The sequence below is a fragment of the Cryptomeria japonica genome, chromosome 5, assembly GCF_030272615.1.
Source record: "Cryptomeria japonica chromosome 5, Sugi_1.0, whole genome shotgun sequence".
Taxonomy (NCBI): domain Eukaryota; kingdom Viridiplantae; phylum Streptophyta; class Pinopsida; order Cupressales; family Cupressaceae; genus Cryptomeria; species Cryptomeria japonica.
Genome location: NC_081409.1, coordinates 505,190,850 through 505,216,926, shown reverse-complemented (window position 1 = coordinate 505,216,926; position 26,077 = coordinate 505,190,850).

Genomic DNA, 26,077 nt, shown 5'->3' with positions numbered 1-26,077 from the left:
TTCAGAATTGAAAGGCTTTCATTTTGATTTCCTAATGGAATCAAAGGCCACTGCATCAACAATATCCCACTCAGGTAGAATTAGGACCCCTGCTTGGCTGATGATTCTTTTGCCTTCTTCAACAATGATTCTTCAAAATTCTTCCATCATCTCACCCTTTACTTCATCCTGATTCTCCCGATCAGTTTAATCTGGCTTTTGAGCTTTCCTTTTTTCACGTCTCCTTTTGTATTCATCAATCTTCATTTTCCACACTAGTTGCAAGAAAGCTTGGCTTTGTACAAAAGCCTCATCTTCAATAAATTTATCACAAGCCACTTTTCTTGTATCCTGGATGGCCTTTCCTTGTATATCCAGTAAAGCAAGGTCCCACTCTAATGACCTTGGTGGAGATGGGATTCCAACTTGTAACTCTTCATCAGTAAGAATTATCACATTCTCCTCCTTTGGTTTTGGTGCAGGCTTCTCTTTAGGCTTGTCAATTTTTTGCCTCTTAGATGGAGGAGGTGAAGGAAGAGATGAAAGGCTTCTTTTAGGTGAAGACTCAACATCTATAATAACTACCCACTTAAGAGGCCCATGTTGAGGTTCAAGGGGTTTTTCTTGTTCCATTATCCCCTTCCCTTTCCTCTTTAGCTCTTCTTCCTTTTCATCATCACCTTCATCCCTTAATCTTCTGTAAATAATCCTCCCTCTTGAAGGCATGGGGACATGTCTCTCCTCCTCTGGCTCCCTTTCTGGTGGTGACATTGATCTTTGTATTTGGGGCCTTTGCTGTGGTGGCTTTGATAGTGGCCTTTGTTGGGCTGCTAATTTTGGGGGTTCTTTTCTCATTTCTTGGCCACCTGCTATCTCCAATTTCTCCACTTCATCCATCAAGTCATACATAACTTCATCAAAATTTTCTGTCAAATGATTCATTTTCTTATAAAATGGTCTGAACTCTATGAATGGATCATACTTTGGATTCAACCTATGGACTTTATCAAGCATCTTCATATAATCCACCCATATTTCTTCTCTGACCTCTTGTTTATTCAAATCAAACTCATTCCTGATCAAATCTTTTGGGAAATCAAAATAATGAGGCATTTGGGTTCCTTTTATTCTTTTTATAAACATTTGAAAGAAACCCTCTGGGTCACTATGCCTCTTTATGCTGACTCTCAAACAATAAGGAGAAAGAACCTTTTCAAAATGAACCCATCCTCCTTTAATAATCACAAAATATGAAACTATAGTATAATCAGGGAAGAAAGTGCCTTTACCTTTCTTTGGTATCTCTTCTTCATGTATGCAACCCAAATGCCACATAACTTATGCAAACCCTAATCTAAGTGGAACATTGATAGGCAATATAAATGGCTATCCATGAAAACCATATACCCTTATAACTATGCTCATAGAATAGGGAAAAATATCCCCCCAATTATGCTCAAGCTTCAAATCTAGTCTTCTTTCCATTGGCCTAAAAAATTCATGCAATTCCACTGGAATTCTTGGTGGATTTACTATCACCTGAGCCCTAAACTTGGATGCAAAGCAATTGTCAAATCTCACATAGCTCACATCTTTTCTATCTCATGACATATCCATGCTGCAAACTTGCACTGGCATGCTTTCACCATCCACCACCCTTCTCAATTCCATTTCTTCTGCAAAGAAATCTGCCTTCTTGTACAAGATCATGTACATAAGGATGGAATACTAGTAGAATGATGTGAGGCCCTACCTCGAGTCGTCATAGCATTGCAGTTATTTTTCATGTTTTGGACCTATTATTGATACTTTATTTTGATACATTATGGACATAGATTCTATATGATCTAGTGATTGGATAACATTGATATGGTTGTTGGTATTATGGATGTGTTTCATTAGTTTTGTCATTGATGTCAACACTTATTCTTCTAGAGATCTTTGGTTATATTGAACTGACACATTATGTTCACCGACATGTTTAGTGGCTTATGCACAATCACCGATTATATTATTCACTGGCAGGTTATATTATTCACCGACACTGAGGATGACTTGTTATCATCTTGAGATCACTTGATTATGTCGAAGACATGGTTTAGATACTTGGTTTGGGTATTTTGGTTAATGGTCTAATCGGGTTGACATATTTGCTGTTACCGATAAATTGGTCTAGGTTATGGATCAGTATGCATTATCTATTCCAGATCAACATGACATGTTATGGAGATGATTTATTGATTGGATGTTATTGTAAATGTATTGAGTCAACATGATGCATTGTATCTTGACTTATTTGTAATTGATCTTATTGCAATATTCTTAGTAAGCTAACCTACACATTTGGTCTTAGGTTTTGATATATATATATATAAGATCTCAATTGATGAGATATAAGAGATGGTATAAGGTATGTAAGGTTATGGTATTGTAGCATGGTATGTGCAAATATTGAAGATCATAGGAGTAGACCATAGAGAAGGTTCAAGGAAAGTTTGAAGGTGATTATCATAGCTTAATTGGTATTGAATCTAGCATTGGAGATGCTACTTTGAGTAGTACATTATCATTGGATTTAACCATCCAATTGTAGTCAGTGTGACTCCTATTTTGTGATTGAGCAGTGAGATCTAGGCGGTTGGCCTTTCTGCATGTGTAGACCCCATTTGTATACACATACTATCTGCAGTAGTATCATCTGATTGTGGGTAAGGTTTCCCACCATGGTTTTTCCCCTTACAGGGTTTCCATGTACAAATCTCTGTGTTATGTGTTGTGGATGTTATTTCTCTTTCTGTTTTATGCATTAACTTTCATCGGTATTAATATTAACTGCTAATCTGTCAACCGACATTAAGTTTGGTTTACTGGTATTAAGTATCAAGTTTGATTAAGTTGTATTTGGATTGAAATTCATAATCAAATTATTCACCCCCCCTATCTTAGCTGGCTTCCGGGTCCTAACAATTGGTATCAGAGCATAGTCCTCTTTTTGCAAAAGCCTAAAAGCTTGAGGAGATCCTATGGCGGCTAATATTTTCAAGAAGGACAGCCTGAAACTTGATGGAACTAACTATGGCATATGGAAGATCAGAATGGAGACACATCTGAATTGCATTGGAAGAGACATATGAGAATTTACAAAGAATGGCTATGTTGGTCCTACACCGAATCAACCTAATCCACCAACATTGGGTAAGGATCAAGAGAATGATTGCAAAGCAAGAGAAGCACTTTTGAACGCATTATTAGATCAACAAATCATGGGATTATCAGACCAATCTACTGCTAAAGCTATTTAGGATAAATTGGAGACACTAAATGAAGGTGATACCACTGTTAAAATTGCAAAACTGGAATGCTTCTGGGTCAGGTATGAAAATTTGAAAATGGAAGAAGCTGAAAGAATTTGTGCTTTCATGGAAAGAGTTAATGAAATTGTTTTGGGAATACAAGGTTGTGGAGGATCCTTAAGTGAAGATGAAATTGTTTCTAAAGTTTTAAGAGCTTTTCCATCGACATACAAAATGAAAGTAACTGCTATTAATGAGTTGAGAACAATACCTAATACATCAGTATCTAGAGATACCTTGGTTGGAAAACTTTCAACATTTGAGCTTGAGGAATTTGGTCATGTTGCTACAATTAAAACAGATTTGGCCTTCAAAGCATCATCATCTACAACATCATCATCATCATCTGACAAATCTGATTGGAAAGTACTGTATGCAAGAGAACTTGAAGATATCAAAAGGGAAAATGAATAACTGGAAGAACTTGAAGCACTATTTGCAAGGAAAATGCCTAAAGGTCCAGTTGGAAGTAAGTATGAAGGTAAAGCACCATTTAAATATTTTAACTGCAATAAAACTAGTCATATGGCATCTAGATGTCTTGACAGACATGCAAGATTAAGAGAGGAAGCTAAAAGAACATATAAGCCTAACCCTGAATATCAGAGATACAGATTTAAGAAGAATAGAGACAAATCATGTTACTATGCTGATGAAGGAGTTAGTGATGATTCTGATGAAGAACCGGTAGACAATGGATGAGCTTTTGTTGCAATAAAAGAAGATCAACCGACACCTACTGTTCCACCGGTAGAGTAGGCCCTGACAGCTAAAATTGAAGAAAAGTATGAATGGATCATAGATTCTGGATGTTCACATCATATGACTGGTGATAAAAGTAAATTCTTATATTTTTAGGAATATAGTGGAGGTCTAGTAAGATTTGGGGATGATAAAGCTTGTTTGATCAAAGGAAAAGACACTATATCTTTGGATGGTAAGCACACTACTGACAATGTTTATTATGTTGAAGGTTTGAAGCATAATCTTTTGAGTGTTGGTGAATTAGTTGAAAATGGTTTTCAGTTACAGTTCAAGAATTTTAAATGCAAAATCATGAACATAATTGGATTGGAGATTGCAACCGGTAAGCAGACTAAAGCTAATATCTTTCATTTGAATAACAGTGATAAGACATGCTTGATTGCACATATCAATAAAAGTTGGTTATGGCATAAGAGACTTTGTCATGTAAATTTTGATTGCATTGTAAAGATTAGATCAACTAAGGCAGTAAGGGATTTACCTAATATTGTGAAACCTCATAATCTGGTATGTAAGGTTTTGTCAAATGGGAAAGCAAGTTAGAACAACCTTTAAGAGTATTTATGAGAAATCCAATAATGTTATTGATTTAATCCATACCGACTTGTGTGGTCTGACAAGAACAATAAGTATACAGGGAGATATATACTTTATGCTAATCATTGATGATTATTCTAGAATGTGTTGGGTTACTTTTCTTAGGGAGAAATCAAAAGCTTTTGGAAAATTCAAACTATTCAAGACAATGGTAGAGAATGAAATCGATAAGATAATCAAATGTTTGAGATCAGATCAAGGAGGATAATTTACATCTAAGGAGTTTAATACATTTTGTGAAGTGAATGGAATCAGAAGACAACTATCAACACCCCAGACACCTCAACAAAATGAAATTGTGGAAAAAAAGAACAAAACTATTTTGGATGCAGCTAGAAGCATGATATTGGAAGCAAATCTACCTCATGTGTACTGGAGAGAAGCAGTGAATACATCGGTTTACACTTTTAACAGAGTTCACATCAAAGATGAAACCAGTAAGACCCTTTATGAACTATGGTTTGGTAATATGCCTACTCTTAAATATTTCAAAATATTTGGAAGCAAATGTTATATTAGGAGAGATAAGTATATTGGTAAATTTGATCCCAGAATTGATGAAGGAATATTTCTTGGTTATTCATCTAAGAGCAAGGCATATAGATGTTTTAATAAAAGTGTAGAAAATCATTAAGAGTGCTAATGTGAAGATAGATGAACAATTTAAAGGAAATTCAAGGTCTATAGATTCTAAACCGACAGTTGAGATGATCATAAATAAACCAATACAGAGTGCACTAGTACAAAGTATGGATCCAGTCACACCGACATCATTAGATAATTCCACAGTGACCAAAGAACAACAATATGTGAATAAACCTAGGTATGTAAGACTGGATCACTTAGAAAATCAGATAATTGGGAATAAGTATTAAGGAGTTATGACAAGAGGAAGACTAGCAAATGAAGAGGTATGTTTAATTTCTCAAATTGAACTGACATCTATTATTGAAGCTTGTCAAGATGAACATTGGATTAAAGCAATGGAAGATGAACTAGAACAATTGAAAAGAACAATACATGGACATTAGTTCCCCGACCTAAAAACAAAAATGTAATTGAAACTAAATGGGTATTCAGAAATAAACTTAATGAATATGGTAAGGTAATCAGAAACAAAACAAGATTGTTGTGTGAAGGATATTCACAGAAAGAAGGAATTGATTATAATGAAACCTTTGTACCAGTAGCGAGAATTGAGGCAGTCAGATTATTTCTTACATTTGTAGCTCACAAGAACTATAAAGTATATCAGATGGATGTAAAGTGTGCATTTTTGAATGGTCATCTTGAAGAGGAAGTTTACATTGAACAACCTGATGGATTTTCATTGACAAATGATGAAGATATGGTTTGTATATTAAGGAAAGCTTTGTATGGATTGAAGCAAGCTCCTAGAGCTTGGTATGCTAGATTAGACAAATATCTTTTGAATCTTGGTTACACTAAAGGTAATGCTAACAACAACTTATATTTCAAAGTGTCTAATGATGACATCTTGGTTATTGAAGATTTTGTTGGTGATATCATTTTTGGAGGAGAAGATGGATTATGCAAAGACTTTGCTAATAAGATGCAGGAAGAATTTGAAATGTCTATGATTGGGGAGATAAAATTCTTTTTAGGATTGCAGATTTCACAAATTGATAAAGGCATATTCATATGTCAAACAAAATACTTGAAGGAACTATTGAAGAAATTTGGTATGGAAAACTCCAAACCGGTAAGTACTCCTATGACTACAACTGACAAATTGACATTGAAGGATGATTCAACTCCTGTTAATCCAACAAGATACAAATCTATGATTGGAGGTTTACTATATTTAACACAAATAAAACCTGATATAATGAATGCAGTATGTATTGTTTCAAGATTTTAGAGTAATCATAAAGAACATCATGAATCAACAGTAAAAAGGATTTTCCAGTATCTACAAGGCACAACAAATCTTGGTTTATGGTATCCTAAAGATGAAAATTTTGATTTATGTGCATACATCGATGCAAATTGGGTAGGAGATGTAGATGACAAAGAAAACACCACTGGTGGAGCATTCTTTCTTGGTAGCAGATTGATTTCATGGTTGAGCAAGAAGTAAAGTTGTACATCATTATCAACAGCAGAATCAGAATATGTTTGCAACAGCAACTAATTGTACTCAGTTATTATGGATTAAGCAAATGTTGAAAGACATCAAGGTAAAATGTAAAGAACCTATAATCATTTATTGTGATAATTCAACAAGAATTGATATATCAAGGAATCCGATATTCCACTCTAAGACTAAACATGTTTCTATCAAATATAATTTTCTAAAAGAGAATGTTGAAGCAAAAGAAGTAAGATTAGTTTATGTGAATACTAAAGAGCAGATTGCAGATATCTTTACTAAGCCTTTGAATAAGGAAACTTTTGAATATCTCAGAGAGCAGCTTGGGGTAATACCCTCACCGATAGAGACCTAGACAGTTGAAGATTGGCATCAAATTGACAGAAATAACAGAGAAATTTTTTTCTGGCTTTGATGGAGGAGAGCTACTTCTCAGGGGGAGTAGTTGGTTATAACAATTGGTTATATGAGTTGGTTATATATTTTGGTATTTGTATTGCTTTGGCATCTAATGTCAAAGGGGGAGAGATATCTATGGAAAAACTTTGTATTTAGGAAACATTATCCTAGGGGAGAGATTATTCATTAAGGAAGAGATATATACTCTTTGCATTTTGGTTTTGATTTCTGGTATTGATCTATTCTGGAGATTGTTGGCTTTTGGTTTTTGGCATTCTATTTTTGGCACTTAGATGTTTTTCCATGTAGTGTTGCCATCAATGCCAAAGGGGGAGATTATTGGTATTATGGATGTGTTGCATTAGTTTTGTCATTGATGTCAACCGTTATCCTTCTGGAGATCTTTGGTTATGTTGAACCGACACATTATGTTCACCGACATGTTCAGTGACTTATGCACAACCACCGGTTATATTATTTACCGGCAGGTTATATTGTTCACCGGCACTGAGGATGACTTGTTATCATCTAGAGATCAGTTGGTTATGTCAAAGACATGGTTTGGATACTTGGTTTTGGTATTTTGGTTAATGGTCTAATCGAGTTGACATATTTGATGTTACTGGCAAATTGGTCTAGGTTATGGACTGATATGCAATATCTATTCCAGTTCAGCACGACACATTATGGAGATGATTTATTGATTGGATATTGTTGTAAATGTATTGAGCTGACATGATGCATCGCATCTTGACTTATTTGTAATTGATTTTATTGTAATATTCTTAGTAAGCCGACCTACACATTTGGTCTTAGGTTTTGGTATATATATAAGATCTCAATTGATGAGATAGAAGAGATGATATAAGGTATGTAAGGTTATGGTATTGTAACATGATATGTGCGAATAATGAAGATCATATGAGAAGACCATAGAGAAGGTTCAAGGAAGGTTTGAAGGTGATTATCAGAGCTTAACTGGTACTAAATCTAGCATTGGAGATGCTACTTTGAGCAGTACATTATCATTGGATTTAACCATCTAATTGTAGTTAGTGTGACTCCTATTTTGTGATTGAGCAGTGAGCTCTAGGTGGTTGGCCTTTCTGCATGCGCAGACCCCATTTGTATACACATACTATTTGCAGTAGTATCATCTGATTGTGGGTAAGGTTTCCCACCATGGTTTTTCCCCTTATAGGGTTTCCATGTACAAATCTTTGTGTTATGTGTTGTGGATGTTGTTTCTCTTTTTGTTTTATGCATTAAGTTTCACCAATATTAATATTAAATGCTCATTTGTCAACTGACATTAAGTTTGGTTTACCGCTATTAAGTATCAAGTTTGATTAAGTTGTATTTGGGTTGAAATTCATAATCAATTGATTCACCCCCCCCCTCTGAGTTGCCTCCCGGGTCCTAACAATGGTGTATGTCATTTATCTCTGATTTGCAGTACTTTATTTTGATGCTAGAAGTTATGGATGCATGCCTTATAAATGATTGAATTTCATGATGATTATGATGATGCCATTGAGTAAATTATTTTATGTGGATTTTATTGAATAATTGGTAACTTGATTATTATAATTGAAATTATATGCAAATGTCTGAATTGCTTTCTTTTCATATGTTAAAATTATATGTGATTGTTTGGGATTACTAATGTGCAAAGTGAGATATGTAGGAAAACTAATCCAAGTGACCATGGAAACTATTCGGAGAATCAAGCTAAATCTATGTGCATTTGTGAAGCCAAGGGTTGTCTATTTGGAGAGACAACACCTCGTGTGTAATGTGTTTTATTTGTAAATGTTTATACTTGAATGTGTGTTTACATTGAATTTATTAAATTTATTAATTCCAAAAAAGGGACATTGCCATGTGTATTTAAGTATTGTGTAATTGTGTGGTGTCACTTGACACGTGTTGTGAAGTGAGTTGGCAGTGACATGTCCCTTGGAGGGAATTTGTTTAATCAATTCATTTTTCAAAATATCCTAGTATGGTCCCAAGAAAGTCTTAGATAGAGAGCCATTAAAAAGGTCAACTCAAGGTTGACTCGTAGGTAAACTTTGGGTGAGTTTCTAGAGGGTTAAACTAACTCTTAAGATTAGGTTAGGGGTATTTTTAAAGGTCCATATGTTATACCTATGGGTAAAGGCCAATTTTAGCCATGTGTCCACTCCTTGGTGATTGTCAAGTCACCTCAAAAGTTGAGTTTTCCAAGATGGCCGAATTTCAACTTTTGAGGATCTCACCTAGGTTAGACAACCTTCCAATTGAGTGATATTTTCTCTTCCCCATTTTTCTTTTACCTTTTTGGGTTGCCTTGTTTAGAGAGCTTGTAAGATGTTGGGAAGACCAACCTATGAAATCTCTCACCCTTTTCAAGAGGATTGGAAAGAGTGAGAAGAGTCCTCATAGGGAAAGGTTGGGGATGGAGAATTTTGATCACCCACTCTCCATTTTTGGAGACATAGATTTATTTTGAAAGTTTTTTAGTTTTTGGAGTTGGATTTTCTAAGTATGGAGGAGGAAAAAGATTAGTGGATTGGGCAGATCTTCTTGAACTTGTCCTCATTTCCATTTGCAGGTTTAAGGTTGGTAGAATTTCATCCTTTTAAATGCTTTTATTGTCTATGTGAAAATGATTGCATGTTCTTTTGATGGTTGTTTCTTTGTAGTTTTAGGAAGTTTCATCTTGAGTCCTGTTATGCCTTGCATATCTTTTTCCCCATTAGTCTATTTGTGTCAAATTTTGGGTCCCCTTTTCTTTTTAGTTTTGACCTTGGAACTCTGGAGTCCCAAAGTCCCGAGGTCCCTTTTGCTTTCTTTTTTGTTTTGACCTCGGAACTCCGGAGTCCCGAGGTCCTTTGCCTTTCTTTTTGTTTTGACCTTGGAACTATGGAATCCTAGAGTCCCGAGGTTTTGCGTCTTCTGCCTTGGAACTTTGGAATTCTGGAGTCCCAGGGTGGTGCCTCCTCTTTTGAGCTCGGAACCTCGAGACCCTAGAGTCTCGAGGTTGTGTTTAAGGTTTTTGTACGGATGGGTTTTGTGATGAGCTATAAATAGGGTTGATGGACTTTTTAAAGTTCATTTGTGCATTCAGAGCTCCTCTTTCCTAGCTCTAAGTCACAAACTTCCGGACCTTCGAGCTTTCCTTGTCATTTTTGGGCATTTTGATTCACCAAGTTGGTGAATTTTCTTGCCTTTCTTGTGGTTTATAGTTTAGTTTTTCTTTCCTTTTTGTTTGTTTGTTTGTTTCCCTTTGTTTTTGCATGCCTTTGTTTTTCATTGCGTGCCCTTGTTTTTTTGTGCCTGAAACCCCGGAGTTCCGAGCCTTCCCATTCCATGACTCCGGATCCTTGGAGTTCCAGGCCTTTCCATTCCATGAGCCCAGAACCCCGGAACCCCAGAGTTCCAGGTGAATTTTGCATACACCTAACCTCGGAAGCTTAGAGTTCTGAGCCTTCTCCACTTGTGCCTAGCCTGGGACCCCGGGACCCCGAAGTCTCGAAGTAAATCAAAGTTTATCCCTAATATTGAAGACTAAAGATTTGTGTTTTTCTTGCAGGTTCGTATGGTTAGATGGACTCATCCTCCAACAAAAGAGGCAAAGAAATTGATAAACTCCTAGCCACCATGAAGTATCATTATCAAGGATAGGTCTACGTTTCAAAGCTGGAAGATGAAGTCAGATGGGTCACGAATACTAAAATAAGCCACATAGAAATTGAGGATATGAAGGCTCAATTGGACAAACCTAGTTTGGAGGCCGTCCACAGGAGAATCAAGAGATCCAGCCTAGTTGAGGCTATTGTCTTCCCACAATCATTATAGGCACTAGAGTTCATAATGGCCATTGCCCCATTCCTTTAACCCAGAAACTAGAAAGTGCACAGATGCACAAGAAAAGACGGTCATAGATTTGTCTCCAGATATGCTGGGGTTTGTCTTTGGAATCCCAACCAGGGAGGAGGTATTTCTATTAATTGAAGAAGAGGCCTTAAAAGCATGGAATGACAAAATATCAGCCAGTAAGAGGCACATGAATACAAACTGGTTAGAAAAAGAAATAAAGACAGGTCTCAAAGCAATGGAGATCCTAAGGGCATATTTCAAAGAGCCTCAAAGAGATTTAATTATTATGCTTAGCAGAGCCTTTGGCAAGACGGATTGTAAGCATTTTCATCCATGGACGTTCTAATTCATGACCACCATTTTAATAGGGAAACAATACTTTGACTGGCCAAAGATCCTCTCTGACAATATCTATAAATAGATTAAGGAAGTTCAACATACCCAAAAGTTCTTTTTCACTTCATATGTCATCTGGGTAGTTGCTAGGGTTGGAAATTTTCCAGGGCTGTAGGTAGAAGGTCAATTAGGAGAGGAGGAAGGACAGAAGAAGATATGGGAGTAGTATCCTCAACTCACTCTAGGCAATGCCAAGACTCACTTTAAGGGAGTTAATGATGCTTTCATTTTTCCGATAATAATCAAGTTGACAGGAGATGCAAGATTTCCGATTAGCCCGGAGGCCATGGCTATCATCTGAGAGTGGGCATGTTGGTTTATCCAAAACCCACGCTCTACTTACATCAGGGTTAGCGGATTCATAGGTAACCCAATGTTGCTGCCTCGATATCGTAATTGTAGCTAGGAAATCGGAAATCATCAAAGCAAGTAGTATTAATCTAGCTCAATCACAAAAGCTCAAATGCAATGATCAATCCTAACACACTCAATAAAGACATGAAAACAAAACATTCAAGATTTGAAAATTTAAGCAAACCAAATGCAGACTTGAATGTCTCCTTCATGTAGCTCCATTGTCCTTCTTTCTTCTTCAAATAGCGTTGTTTGTGGATCTCACCTACAAGTGCATACACATGAGATGAAAGCAAGTAGACAAGATTGTAGAGCAAGAATACTCGAAGCGTGATTGATTTGACAAAGTGATTAGAAAAAGTGATTAGTCGATAATGTGATTAGTTGGGATTGAAGAAATTCATCCAATTTATAGACAAATTGGAGAAAAGACAAGATTAGCATGAAAGGATTCAAATGGAAATTGCAAATCAAGAATGTCAATTATGACAAATTATGACAAATTTGCACTTTCTATGCAAAATAAATTGATTGATAATTATGACAAAATTATGACAACTTCTATGTCAAAATTGATTGATTGTCAATTATGACAAATTATGACAAATTGAAATGTCATTCCCATGAAATTAGGAGAAAAATAGGATAGAATTGAATTAGAAATTAAGAAAATTAGAAAATTGGAAAGTAGGAATTAAGTGAATTAGAAAATGAGGAAATTAGGAATTTAGTGAATTAATTAATAATTTTTCATTTATTAATTAATTCACAAAGAGGGAATTTAGAAATTGATGAAAAATTAGGAATTAGGAATTAGGAGAAATTAGGTAAATCAATTAATAATTTGTCATTTATTAATTAATTCACAAAAAGAGGAATAATTAGTTAGCCAATTAAATTAAACATTTAATTGTGACACGAAGACCTAGGATAAATAAATAAATAATTTAACCTAGAGGGAGAAATGACAAACAGGGTTAAATGAATAAAATCATGAAACCTTAAAAGATGAATTAGAAATGCAAGGATGACAATTAGGTCTTGACAAAGGATAATTGATATCGATTCGATTTGATCATGATTCTTATTGATAAATGACCAGTGCTGATAAGCGATTTGATTGATAAATGCGCCAATTGACGAGGAACAATGACTAATTGATCCAAATTGACACAATTGAGAAAGACGACGATTGATGACAAATCGATCGCAAAATGACAAAATTGACAAGGACAAAGATCGATGACAAAATAGATTGCAAAATGACAAGTTTGATGACAAATTGATCAAAAGACAAGAATCGATGACAATTATCGATCGCATGATGACATTTTGATAAGAGGACAAAACCCTAATTAGGATTGACGATGTCCAAAATGATGACAAATGAATACGCACATAGATGCGACAGGATAAGATTGACCAAAATCATGACTGAAGATTGTTATCGACAAAACTAAATTTGAAAGCGAGACAACAAAAGAATGCAGAAGAAGGACTCAATGCTCGCAAATGATAAAGACCAAGTGCTTGACATAGGAGAAATGTTAATGCGATGCAAAAACCCTAAAATAAGGCAATGCGCAAATGTTAAAGTATAACTCCGCAAGCGTTGACCATTTTTAGGTGTCTACATTTTGCCCCTCTTTGAGACAATGCGATTTTAAGCGTTGTTTCAAAGAACAATAATGAAAATGCCCTAGACACTGACAATGACATATGCATGCCCCCTCGAGAAATTGGCCGAAAACATGCAGAAAAGAGGCCAATTGATCGATAAAAATGATAGAACATGATAGGATCGAATGGACTGACAATCGGAGACTGGATGCATGAAGGACAAGCAATTAAAGATGCAAAAGACCGTGACTAAAATAAGATGGAGAGGGTGCACATCCATCTATGCACTGACAAAGATCTATAAATGAGACAAAGAGAGTGAAAATTGCTCATTTGCACTAGCCCAAGAGGAGAATTTGTTGCTCTGGAAAAGGACACTTGCAGAGAGATGGCGAACATTCCAATGGCAGATCACCTCGGAGAACATGTACGCACATACAGATGATCAGACGACATAGGAGCATCAGTATGTATCTCAAAAACCCATGTCTTCAATTTCATGAATTTGACTTGCTTGCGAGACATTGCGAGGCCCACAGAAAAGGCAGAAACTGACTTCTGCGCTTGTGTAGGACGAATCCTATGCTTGTGTAATGTCTTCTGTGCTTGTGTAGGGGGACACAGGCGCAGGATATGTGACACAGGTGCAAGATACACAACACAGGTGCAATTATGCCCAGGGAACTCAATTTAGGTCAAAAACAACATGCAAATGATCCGGAAAGGGGGGATAAGGGTAGGATAGGTTAGAATAGATGAAAAACACCCTGATTTAGACATGAAATGAGGAAATGCAACCTGTAGGAGAAAACCCTAAAACTGAAAAAATATGCCCCAATTGTGATGCAGAGTCGACAGTATCCATTGATCACGCGGGATATACTATATCACATTCATGCCCGAGATTAGGGCAAACACAAGACTGCTTACCGCATTGGCAGAGCGATGGCATTCAGAGACCTCCTCTTTCCATCTGGCAACTGGAGAGGCGACTGTGACATTGGAGGATGTATGGCGTATCCTCTGCATTCTGATTCATGGGGAGATGGTAGAGTATGACCCAGTGACAGGGAGAGATGCTTTGTGCAGATTATTTGAGTGCGACATAGATGATTTGGATATCGTAGAGAGGGAGATCAGTTGGGAGACCATGGCATCAGAGTATGATAGACGATATGTGGTGATAGCAGTGGTGATAGCATGTCTACTAGCAGGAGACAGACGAGGACATGGATTCCCTATTGGATGGGGAAGAGTGCTAGAGCAGATGGAGACAGAGGGGACGGTGTACGCATGGGGACCATGTGTACTGGCTATGCTATATTTTCAGTTGCATCAGATAGCATATCAGGGAGTTCAAACTTTGAGCTGTGGAGTCACACTGCTACAGGTATGGGCATTTGAGCACATAGCCATATGTCGACCGATTGCAGAGAGACAGGTATTACCAGATCGACCATATGTGTACTGCTATGGGGGAGCACTGAGATAGGGTCCATTTGGATACATATTGTATTGGCAACACGAGCTAGACAGACTGAGAGAGTTCACATGGAGGCCATATCGTGATTGCCCTGGATGGTCAGATGATAGTGATGAGCTACCGTATTGCAGACAAGAGAGGTACCTAATTGGGCGACCAGTGAATCATCAGAGAGTGATTAAGATGTACCTGCCAGAGAGAGTCAGATGACAGTTTGGAGAGAGGCAGGATGTACCTAGAGGGACTGCACACTTTGCCCGATCACACAGAGAGACAAGCTAGTGGGGGAGGATGATTCAGCCACACATAGCATATGCTGACTTCACACAACTACAACAAAGACAGTGGGATTGGAAATCAAATGTGGAGGACACCAAGATGACAGAGGAGTATGAGAGATGGTTTGCACGATGACGATCAGTGCCATTGACAGATCTCGATATTCTAGTATCGAGGAGACAGGAGGACTTCCCACTCACAGGAGAGGAGGAGGGAGATGATGAGGATGAGGAGGATGAGGGTGGTGATGAGGATGAGGGGGATGACAAGGACAAAGATGATGATGGGGATGACGATGATGAGCCAGATTCAGGCGAGCAGGAGGCATTGCAGGATATACCCATAGAGCCGGAGACAACTAGCATAGAGGAGATGGAGATGTGCAGGGCTACCATAGCGAGTCAGCATGATCATATTGTGACTTTAGAGAGATAGAATTCCATCTTGAGGACAGAGCAGGATCAGTTCAGAGCGGAGATAGCCAAACTTACAGTGGCTCAAGATACAACAATAGCTCAGGTACAATGAGAGGAACAGAGAGTCACTGAGTATATTGGGTCGATTAGGGATGCCAGTGCACGGGAGATGGCACAGATGTTGGTAGAGACTGGAGAGGAGATACGCCATTGGAGGACATTATATGAGAGTGCAGTTCCACTAGAGTAGAGAGCAGCTTCATATCGGGCACGATCAAGGACAGAGAGCAGGGCACGCTCTCGGAGGTCAGTGAGCAGCATGGGGGTGAGTGGACCTATGAGACCACCACAGCCAGGACCAGGAGGGACATCATCTGTGAGACATGGCAGGGATGAGGAGGACAAAGGGAGCACCCAGTGACAGAGGCATGTGCTCCTTAGGACAGAGATAGATGTAGTTTGACATTATGTAGTCAGCTTGCGGGCCATACTTAGGATAGACAGTCCAATTTTGTACTCCAATATTATTTTGGATATGTGATATGATATGCATCGATATGATGGGATGCAATATGTTATGACTTATAGTTAATTTCCATGTATGGATGACTTATGCACTGTTTATTATGGAACATGTATGGATGCATTTTTATGTGTTTTTGATGCATTGATAATATGAAATGGATAAAATGCTTGATGTGATGCTTGATGTAATGCAAATGTACTAACCAATGAATGAAGGATGCAACATATGAATGCAAGATGCAACATATGTGTGTGAGAAATCGGAGCACTAGACCGAACTGACTATCTGAACGGATGGAATAAATGTTAGTAAGAAGAAATGAGACCGAGGACAGTTAGAGATGAAGAAAAACTTGCTTTCAGTAATGAACTTTGTAGGTGATAACCTTTATTTTAATGTAGCAAAATGGATGCGTAGCATCATGGCATTGAAGGCCAGAGCTGAAATGCAACCCTTTTTGCAAAAGACAGACACATCATAGACAAACATTAATCACAACAAAAAAAGAAAGGGACCATGAACCATCCCGGTCAGTCTAAATCACTCAATGACATCATTGAGCAACATAGGAACATGATCGAAGATAAATCAATAAAAAGATAAGATGCACAAATTCCAACAAGTCAAATAAACATCTTGATCTTCATTGTCAAAAGTTGAAAGTGCTAATAGGATGATCATGCTGTCTGGTTTCAGGACATGCGGTACCCCATCTAAGACAGGACATAGTCTGGTTTCGAGTATACCACACCCTGTATAAGACCCATGATAGTGGTGACAAGGACAAATGATTTTGAGGTTGATTGATATGACAATTGTGATCAGTGTGAATGTCTGGTTTGATGGAAAAAGTTCACCTGTTAACGCATGATTGCATTAAAGTGCAACGTTGATTGCGTATCGTTGGATGAATGCTCAACGATCTGTCTTATGCACAGAGGGGTTATTTATTGCAAAATGCTTTTCGAGTTTTTACAATGTTTTTGTGTTCATTTTTTCAGGACTTTTTTTGACTTTTTGGGGATTTTTTCAGGACATTATTTGATTTTTAGAGATTTTTTCAGGACATTATTTGATGTTTAGGGATTTTTTTTTTCAGGACATTATTTGATTTTTAGAGATTTTTTTAGGACATTATTTGATTTTTAGAGATTTTTTTTTTTCAGGACATTTTTTGATTTTTTTTGAATTATTTCAGGACATTTTTCAAAATTTTATGATTATTTCAGGACATTTTTCAATTTTTTTATGATTTTGCCCCCAGTGTCTAGCAAGGCAAGGAATATGACAAGTGAATAAGTAGGCTTTCTGAAATGATGGTGGATAGAGGGAAGACAAAGGCCTTTTATCATGGAGATAAATGGAATGCAATTTTCAAGGGCTATGGCATGATGGGACAAGAGAATGGATATGACAATGTAAAGCAGGAACATGGCATGAGGGACATGTCAGGAGGTTTTTGAAACTATGTTTAAATTTTGCGTCCTTATGTCAGATCAAGATCAAGGAACGAAAAAGAGTGTATGGATAGTGATAAGATATGGATAGGATAAGCAAGACCAAGAATGGATAAGGGACATGGACTGAAGGTCAGGATAGGATACGAGATAGTGGCAGAAAGTTGCAATAAGCTAGGGAATATGGATGAAAGGTTGTAATAAGCAAATGGATAAACGACCAAAAGCTATGATGGACTAAAAGCTGCAAACAAGATGCATGATGCTCATGAAGATCCTTAGCCTTGTCGAGATCAAAGGGGAAAGAGGAAATGGACGAGGGACAATAGGATAATGGAGGGTAATGATAGGGGTTCGATAGGATAATGAAGGGCAATAGGATATGGAGTATGACATGGTATGATAGGATAATGAAGGGCAATAGGATATGAAGGAGTATGACATGGGTTCGATAGGATAATGGAACAATGAAGGACAAAAGGATATGATAGGATAAAACCTGCCCCCAAGTGTGGTATGCAAGAAGTTCATAGATTACGTATGATGCTTGTTTGCCAGGTTTTCATCACGGTACTTGCCCAAGGCGCCTGTTTGCCAGGTTTTCACTAGTGGACGAATTATTTTTGCTTTACTTTTTTCTTTTTTTTTAACTTTTTTTTTAAAAAAAAAAAAAACTTTTTCAATAGAAGATGGACACATGATAGGGGATGGAAGAAGCACTCAAGCGTCTTTTTTTTTTTTTTTTTGGGTAGTAGCCTTGAAAAAAATGGACCATGACCTTTAAAAGTATGCTCAAAGACGTTGGTAGGATAAGGACATAGAAAATAAGATGAAACTAAGGCAAGGATTTATGCAAAGGATGGGATCAAAGGGATTGAAGGATGGAAAATATGCATTGGATAATGGATAGGGTATTGGAAGAATTGGGCTTGAGCGGATGGAAATGAAGGTAAGATCGACATTGGCACATACCTTGAGGGGTGATGGACTGATGCAGGAAAAATGTATTTTGGATATTGAGATTTTGAGGAAGGAAAGACTATGGATTTTGGGACATAAGGGCCCAAAACGGATGAAGAAGATGGTGGAGAAATATACTTGGAAGGTTTGGATAGAAAAATATCAATTTTGGATGCCAAGTTGGATTTTTATTTAAGCTTTTGTACTTCAAGGAGCCGCTAAGGGATCCACATGGTTTTTGATTTTTCATGCTTTTGTGGTTCCTTAGAGTGAATTGCTTGCATAAGGGATTTAGGAACCCATATATATTTTGAATTTTGTTTTTAAGCAATGGGCCTTTGTGGCCTTTTGGATATTTCTTTTTCTTTATAGATCATATTGTTATTTCCTTTGACATGTCGATTATATTGGACATGTTGATCCTTGAATACATGTGGATTGCTAGACTTATGACATTTATACTTGGCATCCAAATTGCTTGGAGGGGGAAAGGAATGCATGGATGGATATGAATGAAATGGACTTCTTTTGGATTGATGAAATTTACTCAAGGATGTGTGCCTTTTTTGACCTTTCATAGAGGACAAAGGGATATAAGGACCTAAGATGGATGGAAAGTATGATGGGGAAGGTGTATGTTTTGATTTTGATGGGGGGATATTGGATTTAGTAGGGGTACCCACGTCTTGAGGAATTTCACTGAGGCCATGACCCTTAACATTTTCTTTCACATGAAGGGGTTCTTTCTCATGAAGGTCTACTCCTTTGCCTTTATGAATATCTTGACTTGTAGGATACTCTTTTCTTTGGGAAGAAGACACGAGTCCATTATGAGGTGGATATGATATGAGAGAAATAATGAGATCTTGAAGTGGATCGGATTGCACCGAAGTGGAAGAACCCATTATGCATGTCGAGGGTTCATGAACATCTTGTACTGACACATTAGAATCATGAGGGGGACTAGGATTGTGTAGTGGACATGGTTCAATGACAGGCTCTTCAAGAGATGGAATCAGAGAAATAATGGGATCATCAAAATAAATGTGATCTTGGAGTGTATATGGAGTATTAAGACAAGGAGATGGAGGAACAAAAGGATCTTGTGGAGGATTTAAAGGAATAATTTGATCTTGACAAGGAGGAAGATCATTGGAATCCTCTTTAAAGGTGCTTTGCTCTTGACTTTCAATGGGATCATCAGAAAGGATGGAAGGGATATCTTGAATGTCAATGGGATTTGAAAGGACATTTTTTTCATGAAATGGAAGGGGATCATTTGGGATTGGATGGACTGGGATATCTTGATCTTTCTTGGGGAAGGGAGTGTCAATAGGACTTTGGATAGGATGGACAAGAATAGGGGAATTGTCATGAGTGTCTGGGGAAATGGGATCTTGGTCAACAATTGGATGGGATGATAAGGTTTCAGATCTTGATCTTCATCTATTTCAAGACACGTTTCTTCATGCTCTAAATTGTCCTCTTGACATGGGGTTGGACTTTGGATATGCATGGGGGATATTGGCAAGGGATTAATGTTTTGAAATGAAGGAAATGCACTTTGAACATTTGTGATGGATTCTGGCAAGGAATCAATGCTTGAACATGAGGAAGAGGGACTTCGAATGGGGTCCTCTAAAACAGGTAATGGCAATAAAGTGCATGGTGGCATTGGGTCTTGTATTTCTGAAACATGACAAGGATGTGCATCATGAATTGGATTATCTTGGCAATCAATTATGGATAGATCTTGGATAATTGCATCCTTAGGTGTATTGTTTGATGAGGACAATATGAAAGGTTCTTGCGAAACTTCTAAAGGTGTAGGGATAGATGCCACTGGAGAGTCAATTTGTTTGTGGGGGGATGAGACATTGCTAGACATAATTGTATTATCTTGATCTTCCTCAAAGAACTCACTTGGTAGTTTCCTTAAGATCCTTGCAATAAAGCCACCTTTCTTTCGAGGTTTTGACATAGTTGTATCTGGAATTTGAATTTGTTTGGCAAGGAGTTGGTTTTGGTTTGATGTCATGTTTTGATTTTGAACTAGATGTTGCTCAAATTGGTTTGACATGTTCAAAATTTGGCTTGGTGCATGTTGCAAGTTTTGTTTTTGAATGTGTGATTGTAGTTGTTGGCATTGATATGTTGATCGAACTTGTTGATATTCCACCATTGGTTGAACTATTTGTTGACATTTTATAGTTGGTTGGACATATTGTTGAAATTGGACCATTGATTGTGTTGGTTGTATATGTTGGACCATTGGTTGTGTCTGTTGGAAATGTTGGAACTGTTGAATGATTGGTTGTGATGGTTGAAAATCTGATTGATAGTAAACACCTTCTTGTTCTTGATGTGGAGGCACATAATGTTGTTGTCTCTTTTCTTGAAATTGTTTCATCATCTCTATTTGTGAGAGGAGAGCTGGTATGTCTGACCGTTCAATAAGAGATCTTACATCAATTGGCTCAATATTTGGATTTCGACCTAGAAATTTTTGAAACATTTTGGACATTTGTGATCTATTCTTCTCAATGTTTTTCACTCTTTGTTCCAATATCTCCGTTTCTTGAGCTAGTTTCTCCTCTAGTTTTTGTATTTGGAGACTTGTTTAATCATAAAAAGTTTGATCGATATTGCCTTGTTGTTGGGTTGGATATAATTATGATTGCATTGTCGGTTGATATGTCAAACTTTGTTGCATCCTTGGTGCTTGGAACCTTGTTTCAATAGACATGTCACTATGCAATGTTTTTGGGATTTTTGATTTTAAAAGGATGATGTATGATATGCAACTAAATGCAAACTAAATAAATGAAAATCTATGGCAAGAATGCAACCTATGTTTTTGGTTGTTTTTCAATATTTTGACAAACTTTTTGGAATGCAAATCTAAAAGAGACCCTTAGGAAATTGAAATGATGTCTAAACCTTAAAGGACAAAAGGACCAAGTGACAAAAGGACAAAATGACAATGTCTCCCCTATATGCCTAGATACTAAGCTAGGTTTGACCAAATGACATTGATGACAAAAGAGAAAAGGTTTGATAAGGTCTAGACCTCCTAACAATGACTTAGGGTTTATCAAAGATTTGGATTACTCAAGTATGACAAAACCTAGTTTTGACACTATATGCAAAGGGACAATTACTATGCAAATGACCCTAATATGATATGATAATGACCTAAGCTTAATGAAGAGACCTAGGGTATGCAAATATGAATGTATGACAATGGTATTACCCTAATGCAAGAGGACACATGCAAAATGGATGACCCTTATTGATATGCAAAGGAGTATGACCTAGGTGAAACTTAACCTTTGTACTTGACAATGACTTTGCAAAATGGACACCTAGGATGAACCTAAATCTAATTGACATGAATGTTGAGACAAGATTTTGAAAAATGTTTGACAAACATGTTTGAAGGTTTTTTGAACTTTGTTGGATGAAATGTTCTTGTGTTTAACCTTGTTTTGAATCAATCTATCTTGTTTTGGAAATGAGATGCAATTCAACTTTTGACAAGCAAAGAAGACAAGATATTTCAACTTAGACTCAATACAATCATGCTCATTCACACATTTCTTATGGTAGGCAAGGACATTAGGTACTTGAGAGGTAGATTCATTATGAGATTCAAGGAGAATACATAGATGCTTGACCCCATGGGCTCCCCTCCACGGCACTCACTTCTCAGGGCAGCCAAGCATCAGTCTCCATGGAAATCTCCCCATGGCGAACTTGGTATCTCTTCCAAGTATCCAAACTTGTCCTTCTCAAGCAACTAGAAGGATTTTTGGCCTCTAAATACAAGGTGTTTAGTAAGGATTTTTGTTAAGAGTTACTCCTTGATGTCACGCAAGTGTGATTGAGACATTAAGCCCATCAAGATACCAAACAAATGTAGTCGCGCAAGCATAATTTAGACCGTGAGGTCTTACTTAGATGTTGATATGAGAAAGAGTTCAAGGGTCATCACTTCCCAAGTAACTGCAATTCCCACGTAACCCTTCCTTTAAAGCTTTCGCCCATCAGGTATTTGTTTATAGTGAGTTAGAATGCTAAGGTATTCTAGCCGTACTCACTTTGGGTCACTCCCTTCTCATGATTATCACTTTCTTGCACAAGCAAATGGTCAGGAAGGCAGGCCCTCTAAAGGTGACACACAATAAAAAACATGAGCATGTTATTGAAGATCTGGATTTCTGATCACCCTAAGAAGGATGAGAGCATACACTCCTACTCCAATGTCAAACTCAAAAATCAAGGCAAACATATATTCATTCCATCCTATTTAGAAATCATACTAAGTGCCTAAATATTAATTACAAACACAAAGTTTAGTTGTAGTCCAAGGCAACCTGCAAAACCCAAGTCAGAAGTTTGATATGTTTAGTCTTTGACTATCGAACCTGCACAAAAAACTGTTAGTAGTTTCATTTGTTGTCTTTGCCATGCGTATGCCAAGGTTTTGCACAGAGAATTAGTACTAAAAAACCAAAAAGCAGAAACAACATGCAAAACAGAACAATTTGCAAGTAAAAACACACAGCCTTTTACCTCTGTTTCTGTCCCTACACAGGCGCAGAAGTCTTGACACAGGCACAAAATGCTTGACACAAGCGCAAATTGTCCTTGACATAGGTGCAAAATGCATAACACAGGCGTAGAATGCTTGACACAGGCCCAGAAGTTCTCAGAAAACCCTGCATTACCCTGTTTCTTGGGTTTTTGACCTGCACATCAACTCAAAAGCACTCAAAAGCATGATTAGGGGGTTAGTTCATGTCAGGTTCACCAATTAATGTAGCTAGGAAATCGGAAATCATCAAAGCAAGTAGTATTAATCTAGCTTAATCACAAAAGCTCAAATGCAATGATCAATCCTAACACACTCAATAATGACATGAAAACAAAACATTCAAGATTTGAAAATTTAAGCAAACCAAATGCAGACTTGAATGTCTCCTTCATGTAGCTCCATTGTCCTTCTTTCTTCTTCAAATAGCTTTGTTTGTGGATCTCACTTACAAGTGCATACACATGAGATGAAAGCAAGTAGACAATATTGTAGCGCAAGAATACTCGAAGCGTGATTGATTTGACGAAGTGATTAGAAAAAGTGATTAGTCGATAATGTGATTAGTTGGGATTGAAGAAATTCATCCAATTTATAGACAAATTGGAGAAAAGACAAGATTAGCATGAAAGGATTCAAATGGAAATTGCAAATCAAGAATGTCAATTATGACAAATTATTACAAATTTGCACTTTCTATGCAAAATAAATTGATTGATAATTATGACAAAATTATGACAACTTCTATGTCAAAATTGATTGATTGTCAATTATGACAAATTATGACAAACTGAAATGTCTTTCCCATGAAATTAGGAGAAAAATAGGATAGAATTGAATTAGAAATTAAGAAAATTAGAAAATTGGAAAGTAGGAATTAAGTGAATTAGAAAATGAGGAAATTAGGAATTTAGTGAATTAATTAATAATTTTTCATTTATTAATTAATTCACAAAGAGGGAATTTAGAAATTGATGAGAAATTAGGAATTAGGAATTAGGAGAAATTAGGTAAATCAATTAATAATTTGTCATTTATTAATTAATTCACAAAAAGAGGAATAATTAGTTAGCCAATTAAATTAAACATTTAATTGTGACACGAAGACCTAGGATAAATAAATAAATTATTTAACCTAGAGGGAGAAATGACAAACAGGGTTAAATGAATAAAATCATGAAACCTTAAAAGATGAATTAGAAATGCAAGGATGACAATTAGGTCTTGACAAAGGATAATTGATATCGATTGGATTTGATCATGATTCTTATTGATAAATGACCAGTGCTGATAAGCGATTTGATTGATAAATGCACCAATTAACGAGGAACAATGACTAATTGATCCAAATTGACACAATTGAGAAAGACGACGATTGATGACAAATTGATCGCAAAATGACAAAATTGACAAGGACAAAGATCGATGACAAAATAGATTGCAAAATGACAAGTTTGATGACAAATTGATCAAAAGACAAGAATCAATGACAATTATCGATCGCATGATGACATTTTGATAAGAGGACAAAACCCTAATTAGGATTGACGATGTCCAAAATGATGACAAATGAATACGCACATAGATGCGATAGGATAAGATTGACCAAAATCATGACTGAACATTGTTATCGACAAAACCAAATTTGAAAGCGAGACAACTAAAGAATGCAAAATAAGGACTCAATGCTCGCAAATGATAAAGACCAAGTGCGTGACATAGGAGAAATGTTAATGTGACACAAAAACCCTAAAATAAGGCAATGCACAAATGTTAAAGTATAACTCCGCAAGTGTTGACCATTTTTAGGTGTCTACAGTAATGATAGGATAATTCAACTGGAATATGTAAGACAACTTGTAGGCCTCCAGTCACTTCTGTCATCAAAGCATAAAACGGGTATTGATTTCTTAGTATCTATTAGGTACTTTTCCTATTCTCAAATACAAGTGGCAAAGTTAGCAGAACAAGAGCTTCAGGATTTGAACTTGAAGGAGTATGACCATGCTAGAGAGTTCTATGATCCCTACGGGAAACTTAAACAAGCTATGCCGAAGGCATATGAGGGGCACATGCCTTGCTTGGAGGACTTTTGGGCCAACCTGCAAGATGATTTTGAGGTTAGGGAGAAGAGCTATAACAGATTATCTGTGCCATAGGTAAGAGATTTCGAGATTGACACTAACCTCCCTAAAGACCTGAGGGATGATGGAGAGTTACTTGATCCAGTTTATATGGAATTAGGGATAGATAAGGGGCCCCTTTGACCAGTAAAATGGTTTGCAAGCGAAGAAAAAAATATGGAAAAGGTCTCCCAAGTAGTCATCAACAGGACCAAGCAATGGTTACGCTAGAGGGTAAGGCCCAGTGTCTCGAAGGAAAAGCAAAAGGAATCCACTTCAGGGGTACCTCAATCAAGGGGTCATAAGGAGTATGCTCGAAAGACAAGGTCAGCCTCAAGGCAAAATACATCCACCGATCCAGGTGAAGAGGACAAACCTCAAGAAAGCACTGAGGACTTACTAAAAAAGCTCCAAGAAAAGATGAGGGAGTCTGAGTTATTAAAGAAGGCAGCAGACCTGGGAGTGACCGATGGGCTGGGCACAGTACCACTCGCCAAAGTTCTCCCACCAAGGATGGCTATAGGCCATACTGAAGGAGAGGGTACCCAAGGACAAGAATAAAATATATAAGCTACTGAGGAGATACCCACTCAGCCACCTTCAACAGAGCCCACAAATGCTCTAGGCACCAGTGTCCCTGCACCACCACTAGTCAATATATCCACATGGCAGCCTGGAGTGCAAGGCTTCATGTCTACCACTTAAGGAATGAAAGTTAGAAATATTGAGTCTAATTTAGATCAAGAGGAAGAAGATCTTGAGCAACAACGATTGTTGGAAGGCGAGCAAGAAGGGGATG